We start from the raw sequence: 11,582 nt of genomic DNA on the forward strand, positions 1-11,582 counted from the left end.
ACTTATCTACCTCCATCACATGCCCCCTTCACTACCTTTATTACCTTGTTTGGTTACTTTGGACAGCTCTGCCCCCCCCCCCTTCTCCCCCCTCCCCCCTCTCTGGCCCGCTATATTCCTTTTCCCCTCTTTATTCTATGGCCTAAGAGTAGCCTAGTCATAAGCTCCTTCCCCATGTAATGTTCTTATTGGATTACATGGGCCCAAGATTGGCCCCCTGGCATTGTGGGGAGCATCTGGTATGTTGCATAATATAAAAAATAACCATAATTTTACTTAGTCCAGACCTGTTTGTCATAAGGTAACTAAACTTCACTTAATGATCTCACTTTTTCATGCCTATCTCATTTGGTCGACCTTAAATACTCTTACACTGATCCATACTACGCTTGATATAGCCCCACATGCTATGGAGTTGGTTCATGGCTCATCTAGATAAATCATTTTGTTTAATATTGGGAGCTACAGCTATACTTTTGTCTGTAATGTTCATGTGATACCAATGTATATCCTGCTTATATATGTCTTTATGGTCCACGGACGAATCTTCCCTGTAGCATTGTTATATGACTTCAATAAAAAATTATGGGGGGAGAAAAAGACTTGAAAATTTTTTATATGCCTAGTGCAAGGGTGGCAGGGCTAAACTACTGCTGTGTTCTTAACTTATAGATCCTGTAGGTCTCTCTTTTTCTTAAATGTAGCAGTCTATTTACCCCTTCTCTGTGTGGTATATGTTCAATTGCTTTAGCTATTAGCTCCTTTTCATTTTTATTATGAAATTCTTCGAAATGGGTCCCAATGCCATTTTCTGGTTCCTCACTAGTGATGTTTTTTTATATGTTCAAGGCATCCGGTTTTCAGAGTCCTTTTCATCCTTCCTATGTATATTTTATTACATCTGCAGGTAAGTTGGTATATGACATACTGAGATTTACAATTCATGAATCTCTCTATTTCATATTTATTGTTCTCCCTTTCTATGATCCATCTGTTTTCTTCCTTATTCTTGCTGACATGTTTACAACATACACAATTTTTTCTGTTGCATTTATAAAATGCTTTTGTTTTTGTTGTTATAAAATGCTTTTGTTTTTGTTGTTAGCCAGTTGTCCTGTTTGGGTGTTTTTTTTCTCTTTAATTTAGTTGGTGCCAATATATTCTTAAAGTTTATATTTTTTTTATAAGTGATTTTTGTTTTTTTCTGGTAGTGTCTCTCTTAATAAAGGGTCTCTTTTTAGGAGGTGCCAGTGCATATTTAGTATCTTTTCAATGTTTTTGGCTCCACTGTTATAGGTGGTTATAAACCTGGGTATCTGATTTGAAGGAAAAGTTGTTGTTTCATCATTCTTGTTCCCTCTATTTTGTTTGTTTTTCATTCTAAGTAGTTGCTCTCTGTCAACCTGGTTTACTTTTTTCAAAAGCCTTATCCACAGTCTTTCTATTATAATTCTTACTGTAGAAATTCTGTTTTAGAGTTATTGCTGTTTGTTCAAAATCGTTGTTCTTTTAGCAATTTCGTTTGATCCGCTGGAATTGACTGTTATTGACTGATATTGTTTATCCATTTCTTGTGATATATATATGCATGTGTATAGATATATACTGTACCAAAAAAACATCAGATATATGTAGACATAGGTATTTATAAATAAATAGCACATATTCTTCTATATGAAGAACATTGGAATGTGAAATAATATTTTCCTGTCGGGTTAACACACTTGAGAATATGCAATCAAGTTTGCGTGCGAGTAGGGTTTTTTTCACACATTTTTAGCTTTGTTGGCTTCTATGGGGGTAGGTTATTGCGCGCGTGATATTCTAAGTTTGGCTTTTTACGCATTTCGGGCTAGCGAAAGAGAGAAAACAGTCTAATTTCAGCTTTTAAGACGAGTTCAACCCAACGTGTGCAAACTAACTATCATAGTTAGTGATCAAGCGGGAGCGTTAAATTGCAATCCACTTGTAATCTGGCACATAGTTATCTAAAGTCCTTACATGAGTTAAAGTTTTGCAAATCTTAAAACAGAATTGTAGTGCAACATTTATTTCCTATTTTGTAGCTCTTTTGAGTAAACTGGTTCAACCTGATGAACCTTTATTTTGAGCCTACATAATTTTTCCTCATAATATTTTAATTACAATGGTCGTGTAACTATGACTTCCTGTAACTATTGTTTAAAATATTTGTGTTGGAAATTTAAAACTTTCTAATTTTCTAAATTACAAAGACTAATCATATTTTATTGTTAGGGCTATAACTAAAAAAAAACATACAAATAAAAGAAAAACTTTCTATATTAATGAATAGTGATGTCGTGAATCGTTCACCGCCAATGTTCGATCCGCCCCCTATATGCAATGTTCGATCCGCCCCCTATTCATCATCATTGAGTAAACTTTGACCCTGTATCTCACAGTCTGCAGACACATTCCAGCCAATCAGCAGCAGACACTCCCTCCCAGACCCTCCCAGCTCCTGGACAGCATCCATTTTAGATTCATTCGGAAGCTGCATTGTTAGTGAGAGGAGGGACAGTGTAGCTGCTGGTGATTTAATAGGGAAATTGATAGCTAGGCTAGTGTATTCAGTGTCCACTACAGTCCTGAAGGACTCATCTGATCTCTGCTGTAAGGACAGCACCTCAAAAAGCCCTTTTTAGGGCTAGAACATCATTATTATTATTATTTTTTTTCCTGTGTAATCTAATTGCAGTTGCCTGCCTGCCTGCCAAGCCACTTGCCCAGTGCCACCACTCATATCTGGTGTAACAGTAGTGTAAATTTAAAAAAAAAAAAACTTTTTTGACTGTGAAACATCAGTCTGCTAGTGTAATCTAATTGCAGTTGCCTGCCAGCGTGTGTGCCAGACCCACTTGCCCAGTGCCACCACTCATATCTGGTTAACAGTAGTGTAAATTAAAAAAAAAAAAAACTTTTTTGACTGTGAAACATCAGTCTGCTAGTGTAATCTAATTGCAGTTGCCTGCCAGCGTGTGTGCCAGGCCCACTTGCCCAGTGCCACCACTCATATCTGGTGTAACAGTAGTGTAAATTTAAAAAAAAAAATTTTTTGACTGTGAAACATCAGTCTACTTGTGTAATCTAATTGCAGTTGCCTGCCTGCCAGCGTGTGTGCCAGGCCCACTTGCCCAGTGCCACCACTCATATCTGCTGTAACAGTAGTGTAAATTTAAAAAAAAAAACTTTTTTGACTGTGAAACATCAGTCTGCTAGTGTAATCTAATTGCAGTTGCCTGCCAGCGTGTGTGCCAGACCCACTTGCCCAGTGCCACCACTCATATCTGGTTAACAGTAGTGTAAATTAAAAAAAAAAAAACTTTTTTGACTGTGAAACATCAGTCTGCTAGTGTAATCTAATTGCAGTTGCCTGCCTGCCTGCCAACGTGTGTGCCCGGCCCAGTTGCCCAGTGCCACCACTCATATCTGCTGTAACAGTAGTGTAAATTTAAAAAAAAAAAACTTTTTTGACTGTGAAACATCAGTCTGCTTGTGTAATCTAATTGCAGTTGCCTGCCTGCCAGCGTGTGTGCCAGGCTCACAGCGTATACTTTGCCCACTTGCCCAGTGCCACCACTCATATCTAGTGTAACAGTAGTGTAAATTTAAAAACAAAAAACTTTTTGGTCTGTGAAACATCAGTCTGCTTTTTTGTGTCAGGCTCACAGCGTATACTGTGCCCACTTGCCCAGTGCCACCACTCATATCTTGTTTAATAGTAGTGTAAGAGTACATTTAAAAACAAAAAAAACTTTTTGGACTGTGAAACATCAGTCTGCTTTTTTGTGTCAGGCTCACAGCTTATACTGGGCCCACTTGCCCAGTGCCACCACTCATATCTTGTTTAATAGTAGTGTAAGTGTACATTTAAAAAAAAAAAAAAAAAAATTGGACTGTGAAACATCAGTCTGCTTTTTTTGTGTTAGGCTCACAGCGTATACTGTGCCCACTTGCCCAGTGCCACCACTAATATCTTGTTTAATAGTAGTGTAAGTGTACATTTAAAAAAATAAAAACTTTTTGGACTGTGAAACATCAGTCTGCTTTTTTGTGTCAGGCTCACAGTGTATACTGTGCCCACTTGCCCAGTGCCACCACTCATATCTTGTTTAATAGTAGTGTAAGTGTATATTTACATTTAAAAACAAAAAAAAACTTTTTGGACTGTGAAACATCAGTCTGCATTTTTGTGTCAGGCTCACAGCTTATACTGGGCCCACTTGCCCAGTGCCACCACTCATATCTTGTTTAATAGTACTGTAAGTGTACATTTAAAAACAAAAAAAACTTTTTGGACTGTGAAACATCAGTCTGCTTTTTTATGTCAGGCTCACAGCTTATACTGGGCCCACTTGCCCAGTGCCACCACTCATATCTTGTTTAATAGTAGTGTAAGTGTACATTTAAAAAAAAACTTTTTGGACTATTAAACATCAGTCTGCTTTTTTGTGTCAGGCTTACAGCATATACTGTGCCCACTTTTCGAGTTCATGGGACGTGGCCTCTGAACACTGGGCATTATTCTAGGGCCAAAGGGAATCACAGCACCACGACCACGACGGCACCTGGGGGTGGCCTGCCTCTGCCTCTCATTTTTTTTTTAAATGTACACTTACACTACTATTAAACAAGATATGACTGGTGCCACCACTCATATCTTGTTTAATAGTAGTGTAAGTGTACATTTAAAAAAAAATGACAGGCAGAGGCAGGCCACCCCGCAGGTGCCGTCGTGGTCATGGTGCTGTGATTCCCTTTGGCCCTAGAATAATGCCCAATGTTCAGAGGCCACGTCCCATGAACTCGAAAATTTCTGAGGAAATAGTTGACACCCAATCTTCTATAGCTTCCGCTCCAAACCTTGACGCACCATCCTCCTCCAGCTTATCTTTGGGCACCTCTCAAGTTACCACTCGTCTGCCTGCCGCCACCACCAACACTAGCACCACAGCCGCTTCACTTGATCTGAGTTTTTTACACATCAGTTGGAAGAAATGAGTGATGCGCAACCATCATTGACAGAGGATGTAGATAACAGTGATAACAGTGATATGTCTCAGTCAGGCAGCATTACAGACATGGACGTACGGTGTGATGATGATGATGTTGTACCCGCTGCTGTTCCTTTGTTGATTTGTCAGATACAAGTGATAAAGTGCCTGAAATGTTACCGAATTACCGCAAGTCGGAAAGGATGCAGCAGTTCCAAAATAAATTAAAAAGTATGCTTTACACAGCATATAAGGGTGATGTCACAGCACAACGTGAATCTAACAGGGGAAGAGGTAAAAGTAATCCTACGACTCCCACGACCACGCCGGCAAGGACAGGACGCTTTACAGATGTGTTGTTGATCGAGGACATGCAGAGCTTTTTAACTCCTATGCATCGCCACAGCCCTTCGGGGTCCACCCTCAGAGAATGACTCGACCGACAGGTAACAGACTACCTTGCCTTAACTGCAGATCTCGACACTCTGAGGAGCGATGAACCCCTTGACTACTGGGTGTACAGGCTTGACCTGTGGCCTGAGCTATCCCAATTTGCGATAGAACTTCTAGCCTGCCCTGCTTCAAGTGTCCTGTCAGAAAGGACCTTCAGTGCAGCAGGAGCTATTGTCACTGAGAAGAGAAGTCGCCTAGGTCAAAAAAGTCTCGATTACCTTGCCTTTATTAAGATGAATGAGGGATGGATCCCGAAGGGACTGACATTGGGCGATACATTCTAGTAAAAAAGGCCTGACGAGATGAGCTGCCTTGGGCTAAAAATGGTCCACACGGTGCGGTATTTTATCTTCGATTGCTGGATGGCTTGCGTGACTTATCCACCACCAACTAGGGTTCAAGCCGCAATGTTTTAGGGCACTTTCTGCCTGGGAAACAAACATCAATTTTTCTGGCTGCTGCTACAGCAGCGGCTGCAACAATACCTAATTTTTCAGGCATGTGTACATGCCTAATTTTTCTGGCCTCTGGTGCAGCACTGTGGCTTCAAAAACCAAACCAATAAAAAAGGCACATAACAGGGATTAAACTGATAGGAATAGTACTACTTAACACACCACTCCTATCTGGTGGCATATTAGATTGCACGCGCAGTGCCCCAAATTTGAAGTAGGAGGACCGACCAAGCATCTTTTTCCATCTCCCGGTTCCTAAAATCCATGCCATATACACGTCCCCTGATAGGGGATGTAACAGGGATTAAACTGATAGGAATAGTACTACTTAACACACCTTATAATAACGCAGAGAGAGGCAATGCAGAGAGAGGAGTCTGAAGAAGAGGAGTCAGAGGAGGAAGGTGGCTTTGAGGAGGTGGAAGACCAAACACAGCAGGCGTCCCAAGGGGCTTTTGGGGACCCTTGGTGTTGTACGTGGCTGGGTGGAGGAAGAGACCTTCAATGACATCAGTGAGGACAAGGAACGGGACATGGCTAGCTTGGTATCCAACCTTGTGCAAATGGGGAGTTTGCGGTTGTGCAAATGGACTGTTTGCGGTTGTTTGCGGTGCGTTAAACGGGGAGTTTGGTCTGTCACTGTGAAGCGGGCGTAACCCTTACACTACCTGATCGATACAAAATCATACCTGATGTTTTAAAGCACGTTATTCCAAACAATTTAGGAATGTTAGGTGATTTATGCCCTTTATGGATTAAAACCAGACTCTGCATCAACTATGTAATTTTACTTGGGAGTTTTGCCAAGGATCCCCCTCCGGCATGCCACAGTCTAGGTGTTAGTACCCTTGAAACAACTTTTCCATCACTATTGTGGCCAGAAAGAGTCCCTGTGGGTTTTAAAATTCACCTGCCTATTGAAGTCAATGGCGGTTCACCCGTTCGCAAACTTTTGCGGACGTTCGCGTTCGCCGTTCGCAAACGGAAAATTTTAAGTTCGCGACATCACTATTAATGAACCAGCTTTTAATTTTTAATTTTAATTTATCAGATAAAACTTAACATTTCTCTATTTGCTTAAGTAGCACAATTTCAATTCATATTTGCTCTTGTATTATGGGACTTATTCTGCATTACTAAGGATTTTGCTCTCCTAGTGTGTCAAAAAGAGACAATATAGCCTGCTGCTACGCCTCAGACATTATGTCTTATATTACTTAAATCTAAGCCTTTGCACACCAGAAGTTATATTATTTTTCATTGATGTTATCCTAACCATAAAAAAAGAAAGCTGACTCAGACAAGATCACATTGCAAAGCCAAGGTATAATTTAGGACAGAAAATAACATTATTTTACCACATTTATTGCAAAGTCAGTCATATTTTTGTTTAACAGGGAAAGGGACACTATTGAACAAATGTTAATTGACTTGCGATAATACATTGACCTAGATTAAAGGAACATTCCGGTCAAAATTTAAATGCACATAGATGAATTACATCTTTGAATAGAAACAAATTTGCAATATAGATGTATTGGCAAAAATGAGTCTAGTAAAAGTTATCACTGTTTTAGTGTTAACATTTTTCTCTGCATGTGCACGTAAAGTATAAATAGATATTTTCACAGCACCGGCAATTTAAATACTGCAGTTGTTTAGATCATCAGTGGGGCTTGTATCATGTCAGCACTTAACAAATTGAGTCATTACCAGATGTTAAAAGCACCTTAGGCTCTCTGAGCAAGTGCTGTGTTTAAAATGCTGGTGCACGGTGCATACTTAAATACACTTTTGAAACAGCTATAGCTTTTATTAGAAGCATTTTTGCTAATGCATGTATATTACAAAAATGCTTCTATTCAAAACTACAATAAATCCATGTAATGTACATTTTTGGCTGGAATGTCCCTTTAAACTTTTGTTCTTAAAAACATCTATTAATACTTTTTTATTCTGCTCAGGAAAAGATATTGGTTATTTAAACATCTATTCCAATTCTTTTTACTTCAAAATTAATAGAAGCTGTTAGAATCTTTAATAATCATGGATCTTGATTTTCTACTTAATTCAATATTAATCATCATAGATTAAAGCATTAAATATTATTCATCATATTTTAGAGTAGACTGCATATTAAAATTAAATAATGTCCTATTGCAAGTATTAAAGATAATTTAGCTAAACAAAATAAAGAGCAGCAATATGTCTCATTTGCCCTTTTTCAGAAGGCTATAAAATGGGGAGCAATATGTGGTATGTAGGTGTGCAAAGAGGCGGTGTTTGGAAGCTTCAGAATGATCAGGCGTTCAGGCTTTTATTATCATTCAGCCAGCTTCTGAAAATGAGATTGCAAACAAGTATATATGCAATGTTATTCAAGCATGTTACATTTTTATAGTGCTATTTTTAGCTGTGGACTATGAGTTCTTGGCTATGATTATTTTCTGAGTTATTATGAAGTGTTTAGTTACTTAAAGGGACATTAAACACTAAATAAATGCTAAATAGAATGATGCCTTTAAAGATTAGATTAGTCTGAGAATAGCATGCATGATGCAGATGTATTTTTTAAAGTTTCATTAGCTGTTTAAATATTGACAAAATAAATGTGTAGTTGTAGTGTCTATAAAACAATGGGAGCTGCCATGCTGTAACTTAGGTTACCTTCTCTGCTTTGGCCAATTAGGGACAGTTATAAATAGGTCACTAGAGTGTGCAGCCAATGACTCTGTGGAATATAACAGTGTTCTGCACTTTTAACTCTAAGAGGAAATGAAAAGCTCAGAATTTCAGAAAGGAATTGCAGGAAAAGGGGACAAAATAATAACGTATATATAACATTCCATATTTATCATTTTATATTACCATCTCAAAATGTTTAAATGTCTCTTTAAGACCAATTTATATTAAAATGATAAATGAATAGCACTGATTTTATGATAAACATTATTGTGTTTATTTCTGATTTTCACCCCCAAAAATAATTAACTTTAAAAATGTAACTATCAAATATAAATATATATATATATATATATATATATATATATATATATATATATATATATATATATATATATATTTTAAAATGAACAAACATGGTTATCTAAGAATAGTTTTACTATGTTTTAAGACTGAGTTAGAAGATTAAATGGAAAAAAAAATATGCTGAGCCTCCAGGTTTCGTGTAATATATAGTTACTAAATGGATTCCAATGAGAATCTGTCTAGCGTGAAGGACAGTCTAGAATAATGGTCAATGAAAATGCAATATATTGCAAGAGAGAGTACAGCAAATTGAAATCATTTAAATATTGCAACTATTGTGTTTGTTGACATTTATTTATATATTCAGGTGCTCTTTGTACAAAATATGTCAGTGACATTTTTAATTGTGCTTATTGACATTTTATACAATATTGTGCTTTGTACATGTGATGAAACAGTTACCTTGATGTGTCAGTCATTTCTTGAATTATATCATAATTTTATTTATACACTGAATAGATGAAAATTGCTTATAAGAAAGCAAAATATATGTGCTTTGTTATATATTATAATTTATTTTATTACTTTTTTGTACTTTACTGTCAGGTATACAGAACAGCACAATTTAATATCAACAATATTACAATTTGCCTTTAAAGGGGAACACATATTTTGGGGATGTAAATCTTGAATACAAGAAATTATAATATTCATCTGTATTTTGTGGATTGATCAAATCTGAGATCTCTTCCAATATGTTAGAAAACCTCTTGTCATTTTTTTTCTTAGCATATTTTTTTTTCTAATAGATAAGGAAACCTAATTTTCTATTGACTTTTTTTTTTTTTTTAATTCTTTTTATTAAGAGCAACATAGGTGAAAAGCAGTACTTACATCTATTAGATACAGATCAAGCCCAAACGCAGTTGGGAACAATGTCATTAAGCATTTCTCATCAAAACAGCAATTTAGATGTCTTTAGTATACATGAAATATCAGTAGTGTTCACCAATAGTTAACTCTTGCCTTTTGAGTTTATAAACCCACCCAGAACCCCCCTACCCAACTCTCCCAACTTGAAATAACAAAACCCCATTACCTCCAACATCCTTCAAACTAGGACTTAAAGTCCTTCCACATTAATCTGTTACACTTCTGATTAATGCCCAGTGTGAAGAGAAAAAAAAAAAAAAAAGGGGGGTCTCCCCTCTCTCTCTGTCAGGAGCTCCTCTCTGACCAAAGCTCTCTCTCCTCTTTCTCAGTCTTTCCATTTCCTTTAGGAGTCTTTTAAAGAGAACACATGTGTCCACTCACCCCTCAAGGAGCTTTCCAGGAATACCTCAGTGTGGCGAAAAGGCAATAATATCTGCCTCTGAATTTGCAATTCAAAGGTTAGTATTAATCTGCGCCATTTCTTTAGGAACAGGTGAAGTCTGTTGCCAACATCCACTCTGGTGTCTACTTGCTCTATAAATAGTTGCGTTTGGAGAAGATTACAAAAGTATGCTATAGTCGGTTTTGTCCTCTTAGTCCAGTGATTAAGAATGCACTTTTGTTCAAGTAAAAGGGTCATTGTCAGTTCTGAGTCACATTGTCTATGTTGGGTATCCCAGGTAAGGAACAGGACATCAGTGGGTTCCAGGGAAATTGAGACTTTCAGTTTTTTATTGATCCAATATTGTATTTGATGCCAGAATTGTCTTATCACCGTGCATTCCCATATGCAGTGCATCAGACCAGGGGCCTCAGCCGAACATTTAGAGCATTTATTAGGGTGATCCGGTACCCATTTAGCCAGTCTATCAGGGGTCAAGTAGGCTCTATGCAGGAATTTTATCTGAGTTTCTCTAAGGGCTGCAGAAAGAGTAGCTTTTCTGACTTTTTCCAGTGCCCCCCGAGCTCCCTCCACCGTGATCCCACCAATTCCCTCTCTTTCCCATCCATCTATAGCCAAGGATTGCACCTTCAGCATTCTGTCCTGTAGGAAGACTTGATAGATTCCCGAGAGGGAGAAACTACCCATCTTAAAGAGTGACTGCGTTAACCGAAAAGGAGATCCATCCCAGAAATTTGGGTTGTTTTTAAGCAGCGTGTTTACATAATGACGCGCCTGGAGATAGGCGTAGAAATGGGCCTTCGGAAGTTTAAACTCCCTTTGTAGTGCAGGAAAGGATTTTATTGATCGTGTCAGGGGTTCCAGTAAAGCCCCCACCAGAGGTCAAAGGGTTTCAGATCAATTCCAGCTGGGAACTCTGGGTTGTTATGTAATGGGAGAAAGACAGAACTATGACAGCTCTTCTTCAGGAACTTATGAGCCTGTTGCTCATAAGTTCCCCCTCCAGACAAAGAATCTGGTTGCCGCATTTAGCATTTTCACATCCGCCTTAGTCAGTAGCAAGGGCAGCATGAGTAATGGATACAAGAGGCGTGGGAGAATCACCATTTTCACCAAGCTGATCCTACCCAACAATGACACAGGGAGAGATCTCCAGCTATTCATCAGGCTGCAAAGCTTGACACACAAGGGGGTTAAGTTCATAGAGTATATCTTGTTAGGATTGACAGGAATGTGGATTCCCAAGTAAGTCAAACTCTGGGAGGCTATCGCAAATGGATAGTCATGCACAACTCCTTTTTTCTTATTCAACCACAAGATCTCTGATTTCTGCAT

Source organism: Bombina bombina, chromosome 5, assembly GCF_027579735.1.
Source record: "Bombina bombina isolate aBomBom1 chromosome 5, aBomBom1.pri, whole genome shotgun sequence".
NCBI classification, from domain to species: domain Eukaryota; kingdom Metazoa; phylum Chordata; class Amphibia; order Anura; family Bombinatoridae; genus Bombina; species Bombina bombina.